Here is a 9,913-nt window from a genome sequence, read left to right on the forward strand (position 1 = left end):
TGTACTTATCAAAAGGTGCACTGGACAATTGTATTGCTAAGGATTTTAATCATGTGTCAATAGAAAAAATATGTATACCTCAGCGTAGTAGTTTCAAGTCTTACTTGCATAAGTTTTTGTTTTTAGGTTGATGACATGACTAGGCAATATCTTTTCATTCAGTTAGTTTTATTTGCACTATATGTAAAACGTTTTTTTCTATAAACATGTTTATAGACTGCTCAATAAAAGTGTATATAGTCATATAATTATATATATATATCATTATAATTATATACATATATAATTGTACTTAAAATATACAATAATATAGTATATTATAATATATTATAGTTATATGTGTGTAGTTAATCCCATATGCAACTCTTGTAGTTCTTAGAGGATTAGGTGTAAGACCTGCTCATCAAATGTGACTCGACCACATACTAACAACAGTCCACACAAGTGAGATGCAGAAAAGCGCATTATTGTTAATGACTAAGATTGTGAGATGAGTGCTCAAACTCCTAGGGCTCTGGTAAATGACCTGAGCTTGTGTAGACACTACCACCTGCTGGAGTAAACTAGAGTGAGTAGACATATATACCTCTCATTTATCTTTTATCTTCTATCTACATACATATATATATATATATATATATATATATATATATATATATATATAAATCGCAAAGTTTGTCGTCTGTCGTTCATTGTCTGTTCAACTGAAGTGATTAAAATCCAGCAATGAAAATTATACTTCGTACTGGATTTGAAATACGAAGATCGCAACCGCAAGTTTGTAAATAAGAGCACCTAACCACAAGACTACGCTTTTCCTACTATTACCATTGCTCTTACCTTCTGCTACATACCTTTTTCGCAATTGCACACCCCAAATGATTAATTAATGCAGTATGTCCTCGGGTTACGATGCCCTATTATAAGATTCTTTTGCCTTGCTTCAAAAAACATGATGCCTTTGCCGTAGTTGGGAAAATTTACTTTCTCACGTACAATATCAACAAAAATTCTTCTCAAAATATGGCGGTTGGTGTACTGATTATGACAAAATAAAAAAACCTTGACATTCTATTTGCCGAAATCTTTGTCACAACACCTGAAAAAGATATGCAGTGCTCGCTATCTCAGTTCAGTGTTATTTGTTATAAGTTATAGTAAAGACAAATTCAAAAACAAATAAGGGATAAAATGTTAGTTGAAAGTTGAAGTTTAGTTTCATAAAATGCATACGAAACCTTTGCTTTGAGTTTGTGTTTTGTAAGCTAATCCATTCTAGTTAAATTCGATTTTTATGTTATGCATCTGTCTCAAAGGTAAAAACTATCTTCGGTGTATACTGCATGTAGTGCATTGTAATGTAACATTTTCTTGCAGATCATAACCCCTAAATACACTAAAGTTACTGTAGGTAACTATAGTTACTAAAGTTAAAATGTTGTTCTGTCACTAGTTTTAATATGTACAGTACGTATATAAAACTGAGATGATTTTTACTAGGGGGTGTTTGTATAAGATTATTATTTTGAGCTTTTATACAACTCTATACACAATTATCGCTACAACACTGAAACGAATTAAAGTCATATAGTTGTAAACAAAATAATTTTTTATTGTAATTGTAATAAAACAGACTTTATTTAGCCATTACTCACTAATTATTTCAATTTTACATTTGAACAAGTTAGAATGACAACTGTTATTATTAAATACTATATACGTATATACTAGCTGTGCTACCTGGCGTTGCCCGGTATTAAAAGTCAGCTTATAAACAATGAGAAGTAATGAGAGTTGCTTGCCACTTGCTATTTGCCTGGCACATTGTCAGCGGAAAATTTGAGTACGCTTCATAATGAGAACCAACAGCTTCTCATGATGTTTTGCTATGACCCTGCGTCGTACGCAAAGCTGTTGAGTATTTGCTCCCATATAGCGACATATATCAGCTAGCAAAGAAATCAATCTTTGTGGCCTAAATGGTACGGCGCCGGACTTGCGAGCAGGAGGGTCCAAAATGAAATGTTCTATGGTGCAAACTCTTTGTTCCAATATTTTAAGATTTATAGTTGAGCTGCATACGTACACACATACGACATTCTTTGAAAAAATATATATAGTATATAGAGAATATATATATAGACTATATATATTTATATATGTTCGTGTATATATACGTGTATATGTACAAACTATATGTATTTATATATGTATATTTATACGCCACATAGACTCAACATCAGGTTCAACATCAGAGTCAACATCAGACTCAACATCAGAGTCAACATCAAAGTCAACATCAGAGTCAACATGAGACTCAACATCAAAGTCAACATCAGACTCAACATCAGAGTCAACATCAAAGTCAACATCAGAGTCAACATGAGACTCAACATCAAAGTCAACATCAGACTCAACATCAGACTCAACATCAGAGTCAACATCATAGCTAACATCAGACTCATCATCAGACTAAACATCAGACTCAGCATCAGACTCAACATCGGACTCAAAATCAGACTCAACATCAGACTCGACATCAGACTTAACATCAGAGTTAACACCAGAAGCACTTTTTAACATAAGCCTACTGCCAAAGTTTCAATAAACGGTTTTGTAACCTCGTTCACACATGTACATCCACAGTTTTCTTTGCATTACTGATTTTTGCACTACTTGAACAATGGTAAACAGTGCTTCATACTTTCATTTTATGTTTCAAAATTATAGATACTGAGCAGACTAGCCTAGTGCAGATGGTAGTAGTGGGAATAAGAAGAAAAGTTTGCTCGGCTTAAACTTGAAATGTGAATTTGTAGACAAACACAAGTGAACATCTTCCCCCAGTTTTGTAAAAGTTTACAGCCACTTTAAATCTTTTAAAAGAGCTGTAGGTAGCTTACCTAATCCATAGATTTGAATATCAGTTAGAGCTATGCCTTTCATATTCTGAAAAAAGACAGCCAGAGTATATCCAGTCATGTCTCCAATAGGAAAACTAATTTCAAATTTATCTCTGTGTGCATAAGTAGGCCGAACATGGCTCACTGAGTCCCAGATACTACTATTCATTTGAGGAAACCATGTGATGTTCTTGGCGGTAGACGCAAGTACATGTAGTCCTCTGTACATTTTCCAGTTAGCTGAATAAGAGGATATACATATACAAAAAATAAATACATGAAAATGTGCTCGCAATGTGCTTAGAAAGGAAATTTCAACATTCAATTTGGCGTATCAGTTTTTTACCTCTTTTATTTCCAAATCATGATGTAGCTTGAAGTATACATACAATGTATGTACTTTATGTACATTACAGTGCATATAATGTTACTTTCAGTACAACATAACCAAGGACTACTCTGGTTACATTAACTCACCAGACAGTATATAGTCTGCTTTGCACCACACTGGTACAAGTTCAAAGCAGTAAATTATAGACAACAGTAACAAGGTAAAAACTGAAGGAAAAAATGTCTCTTAACTTAAATCAACTTCAACAAATGAAAATATTACATCTGATCAGGTGTTCTGTAATATATACTACTTTAGAAAATTACTGTTCTTTACAATAATAAAAGCGGTGTCTGTCCATAGCTACAGTGGAAGGTTGAAAAAAGATCTCATCTCACATGCTTCGAACCCACAAAATTCAATAATTCAAATAATTCAATATTCACCGAATTCAATATGGTACAACACACGTGCGTCTAATAACCATGCGTTGACACTTCAGAAATATTGTGCATATACCTATTTTCTGTGCTTCACTCTACACCTGACCATGTTTTACAGCACACTAGGCTGCCAGGGTACTAATATATCTGTCCTAATGGTGCAATGCATTTTATCTATCTACAGTATAACTAGCCATACATACCTTCGTTGTTCCCAGCGCGCAAAACAACAGACACAAATGAGTAGCATGTGTCAAGCTCTAAAATAATCCACTGATTACCCTCATCATTTGATGTCCACTCTGTCAGACGACTGTCATCTGTGAGCAGGTGCTTATCTTCATAGTTTGAACTTACATTTACTTGAGCAGATGAGATGTTAATATTCTCTACATAATCTACAAGCATATGGGCTGGATTACAAAAGCTTCTAAAAGGCTCTTCGTCTAATGAGTAAAACAAATTTCATTGAATAGGATGGCTTTTTTAAATGTGGCAATTTGTAATACAGAAAACTTGTAGATTTTTACTTAAAAATCGACTACTGATGATTCCACTTAATAACTCTATTTATTCAAAGAACTTACAACAATAAACATTGTTAGAACATGTCTCATTATAGACCAATTTCAGGTGCAACATAGGGCCATAAAGTCAAAAACGTTATTTTAGATGTAATTTTGTATGATCTGACAACTTCATTATAAATATTAAAAAAACTGTCTCATTGATTTTTGTAAAAAGATTAATAAGCTGAAAAACTGTGTGGAATTAGTTATGCAACATACATCTACAGTATACATGTAACATATAGATACACAGCCGGCCAGTTTGAGACAAGCTAATCATATAAAACATACATCAAGCAGGTTTAACACCAGTTTCTAGACACTGTAACTAGGTAAGGTCTTACCTGCATAGTATGTGCTCCTAGGAATCCTGCAACAAATGTCGTAAGCTGAAACCTAGGCAGTGTTTCAATTGAAGAGACTTTTGTAGCAATAGAAATGTACAGTACACTTTCATAGTTAGCAACAGTTTGATATGTGCATTACAATTCCTATTTGGTGACAGCTTGACATATACAACGCACATTTACAGCTGTTAGGTGTTTTAATATGTACGGTACACGCTCATATTTGGTAGCTGTTTGATATAAACAGTTTACTTTCATAGCTGGTAACTCTATGGTATGTACAGTACACTTTCATAGTTGGCAACAGTATGATATGTACAGTACACTTTCATAGTTGGTAACTGTATGATATATGTACAGCACACTTTCATAGTTGGTAACTGTATGATATGTACAGTACAATTTCATATTTAGTAACAGTATGATATGTACAGCACACTTTCATATTTGGTATCTGTTTGATATAAACGGTGTACTTTCACAGCTGGTAATTGTTTGATATGTACAGTACACTTTCATTGTTGGTAACAGTTATATATCTTCTCTGGTTCCACACAAGGTAATGGTTTTTGTTAAGCTTACAGTTCCCTGAATGCATTATAAACAATATTGTCGGAACACTCACCCATTGGCTGATAAACTCAAAAGCAATATTGGAATCACCCGTAAAAACATAGTTAAAACCAGTTTAACTAGGCCTTTTCTAATCTACATAACTTAAACTCATTATAAGGTTGACTTTGAGCGTGAATGGGTAAAGTTTTTACATGCTGTCATAATTGTTGAACATTCCACTCAAATATCAGTGAGAAGAAAGGCTACTTATAAACAGCAAGACTGAACGCAGACCGACAGCATTCTTTAAATTACACCATGTATTTTACTATGCTTCTAATGCCTACCGGTTTTTGAAAGAAGAAAACTAAGAATGCATTTCAAATATTGTTAAAGTTTTAAGCTAAAGATGGCTAAATGATCATGACGTATTATCTATTACAAAATAGTTGATCCTTGGTGTGATCTAAAAGCTCAGCTTTTTTGTTACCGAGTTTGGTTAGTATATTCTGTAGACATGTTGAACAACTTATCATTTTACCACTAAAATATCTGGTGCTATAATGGATTTGCTTTCAAGAAACTCCTTAGTAATATGCAAAGTGTATATGTGAAAACAAAAGCGTTTCTGGTAATACACAACATATATCTCTAAAAGAATAAGAAAATAATGTTTGAAGGTTTTATGGCAGTTACCAAAAGCTTACTTAGGACCATCAAAACCTATTTAGGAGCAAAAAACGGCTTTTTTTGACAGTTTTATGTTACAAACATGGTGATTAAAAAGGAACAATAGAGTTTAACAAAATGTTCTCTTTCACTCACCATAAATGTCCAGTAAACTGAATTGTCTGAGAAGTTTTATTCATGTCTAAATCAGAGCAATAAACTAATGCATGTACTACGTGCTAGCAATAAACAAATGCATTTACTATGTGCTGGCAATAAACTAATGCATTTATTATGTGAGAGCAATAAACTAATGCATTTACTACGTGCTAGCAATAAACAAATGCATTTACTATGTGCTAGCAATAAAATAATGCATTAATTATGTGGGAGCAATAAACTAATGCATTTACTATGTGCTAGCATAAAATTAATGCATTTACTACATGTTAGCAATAAATTAATGCATTTACTATGTGCTAGCAATAAACTAATGCATTAATTATGTGGGAGCAATGAACTAATGCATTTACTATGCGCTAGCAATTAATTAATTCATTTACTACGTGCTAGCAATAAATTAATGCATTTACTATGTGCTAGCAATGAACTAATGCATTTACTATGCGCTAGCAATTAATTAATTCATTTACTACGTGCTAGCAATAAATTAATGCATTTACTATGTGCTAGCAATAAACTAATGCATTTACTATGTGCAAGCAATAAACTAATGCATTTACTATGTGCTAGCAATAAACTAATGCATTTACTATGTGCAAGCAATAAACTAATGCATTTACTATGTGCTAGCAATAAACAAATGCATTTACTATGTGCTAGCAATAAACTAATGCATTAATTATGTGGGAGCAATAAACTAATGCATTAATTATGTGGGAGCAATAGACTAATGAATTTACTATGTGCTAGCAATAAACTAATGCATTTACTATGTGCTAGCAATAAACTAATGCATTTACTATGTGCTAGCAATAAACTAATGCATTAATTATGTGGGAGCAATAAACTAATGCATTTACTATGTGCTAGCAATAAATTAATGCATTTACTACGTGCTAGCAATAAATTAATGCATTTACTACGTGCTAGCAATAAATTAATGCATTTACTATGTGCTAGCAATAAACTAATGCATTAATTATGTGGGAGCAATAAACTAATGCATTTACTATGTGCTAGCAATAAATTAATGCATTTACTACGTGCTAGCAATAAATTAATGCATTTACTACGTGCTAGCGATAAACTAATGCAGTTACTATGTGCTAGCAATAGACTAATGCATTTACTATGTGTTAGCAATAAACTAATTAATTTACTATGTGCTAATAATAAACTAATTCATTTACTATGTGCTAGAAATAGACTAATTCATTTACTATGTGCTAGCAATAAACTAATGCATTTACTATGTGCTAGCAATAAACTAATGCATTTACCGTGTGCTAGAAATAAACTAATGCATTTACTATGTGCTAGCATTCTTGTAATGCACAACAGTTGTTTCTAAGACGACAGAAGAAAATGTTTGAAGGTTTTATGGCCGTTATCAAGAGAAACAATATTGCAAAGGAAACTGCCAGTTCCCTTTACCCTCCACAAGAGTGTCAAATAACAACACTGTGTGTTAAGTGACAATCATACATATATTTAGTAAATAAATGTATAAATATACATGCATGACAATAAAGGAGCATACATGTAGAGAGCCTGTGCACTACGATTCCGCCTTTCAAATGATATCTTCTCCCTTTTATATTTTTAGCCGTAGCTTGGGCTCAGCCCCTTTGCTTTGTTCTCTTATACGGACATTTCCTCAGTCCCTCGGTCTGCTCTCTCAGTCTCTAGACTTCTCTCTCAATCGTTCAGTTTGCTCGCAGTGGCTCAAGCTCCTCTTGATGGCTGGGCCTGTCTCGGTCCCTCGTAGGCTCTGCCATTACAATACGCCGTAATTTAAAGGCAAAAAATGAGTTTCAGCTCGTTAACTAATGACTTTACCAAAATAAATGTTGAATTGACTTTAACTTTGCATTTCGCTCAATGTCCTCTTACGAGTTGATGAGTGTGAGCATCTGGAGAGGGCGTTTGGTGACAATTTTAGATGGTCCTATAAAGTAAACTTCCGTTAATGTAACGTTAACGTAACGTAACAAATTTATGTAAAGTTTGGGTTTTGTATTACATAATATATATGGCTAATTATTATGTAATATAATGTAAATTGACATTGCAGGTGTGCTCTCTTCTTTACTTAGCATTACATTCCCCTAATCATTAAACCTAAACATGGTGAACATGATAAGAAAAACAAGAAATTTTGTTGATACAAACTAATAATAAAACATTAATGTTATTGTAAAATCATCTTAAATTACAAAGTTAAGTTTAGTTTTTCATTTTTGAAGGTCAAAAGAGTGAGTTTGGAAGACCTTGAAAGGAAATAGCAATTTACATGTATTTTACTGTTCATAGCGTAAAATCCCTATCGGGTAAACATTCTTGAAACGGATTATGTACGTTGTAGGAATACTTACCGCATTCAAAGTGAAAATGCACATATAGTCGTATTTGTTCATTACTAAAGAATTTATTTAAAATACAACAATTTCTGCTTTATTGGCCCTGCTCGCATTGAAGGAATCAGAAATATAAAAGTCGATAAGAAGCTAGTACTCAAGGGCCATTAGCGATGAACTTACACAAAACTTTAGTAGGTTTTACCAGAAAGTATCGGTATCTTCCTATCATTTGCAATTGTTTTTTATGTTTGATGTGATGTGACTGCCTGGATGTTTCAAGCTTAAAATCGATAAAACTCCATCCCGGTCAAAGTTGCTACCATTGTGGTGGTTGATATTGACTATTGCATTGAAGTTGCGACATTACACTTCTCTATTCTGTCAGTATCATTACAACGACGCTGTAATCATCCTTTCATTTGGTCGGAGCTTTTTAACTGCGATCAAGTTTTGTTGATTTCAGTCTTGAAATATCCAGGCAGTGATATTACTTCAAACATCAAAAACAATCGCAAATGATTGTAAAATACTCACACTTTCAAATCAAATTTACCAAAATTTTGTGTCAGCTCATTTTTAAGAGAAAACTACCAATTGCTGGAGCCATTTGTTGACCTTTAAATTAAATCAGCTTTGTCGTTCATTTGTGAGATGAAAGTACCTGGATGTGAACACTGGCGCGGCTAAAGACAGAACTAAATTAGTTCTGTTTTAGCCGATCAGTTTTTCAACCTAAAGCTAGTTTAGGTTAAAAAGTTTACCACTAGTTGAAATTTTACGCCAGGATCAAACTAGAAGAATGGGCGAACTCGTTTTACCTTATATCTGCTCTTACGCTACTGCATATATACCTATGACCGCTAGATCTATGATAGTATAGTTATGAAAAATCTCTAGCATTTCATTGGCAAGCTGAACCCATTGGAAGCAATGAGAGAATATCGGGGCAATCATTGCAAAGAATCATTGCAAAGACCAACCAGTTTGTACCATGAATATAATTATTCTAACAAAAGGTTGTGGCCATTAGGTTGTATCGCAGGAAGCAGTAGGTTCAATTCACTTTGATGGCTGCAGCAGATAATAATGAGACAGTCAAATATCGAGCTCAAAAATGAGATTTATACCAGTCTCTCACATTCCAGGAAATCGCATCACTATTTGACACCATGCGATTGCCGTGAATATGTCTTACGATCAGCTTTGCTTGTGTAAACTTGAATAGTGCTGCCATGAATGGCAGCAAGCATTCCTGCCATGAACTGTTCATCTTGACAAATTAAGTAACTGTTTTTCTGTTTACGAACCTTGTTAGCAAATGGCTCTTGATGTTTCAACTTTGTACTATAATCAGTCTACCACATTGTAAATACATTAGTCTATTGCTAGCCCATTGTGAATACATTAGTCTATTGCTAGCCCATTGTAAATACATTAGTCTATTGCTAGCCTATTGTGAATACATTAGTCCATTGCTAGCACATAGTAAATGAATTAATTTATTGCTAGCACATAGTAAATACTTAGTCTACTGCTAGCACATAGTAAATGCA

This window comes from Watersipora subatra, chromosome 11 (assembly GCF_963576615.1).
Source record: "Watersipora subatra chromosome 11, tzWatSuba1.1, whole genome shotgun sequence".
Taxonomy (NCBI): domain Eukaryota; kingdom Metazoa; phylum Bryozoa; class Gymnolaemata; order Cheilostomatida; family Watersiporidae; genus Watersipora; species Watersipora subatra.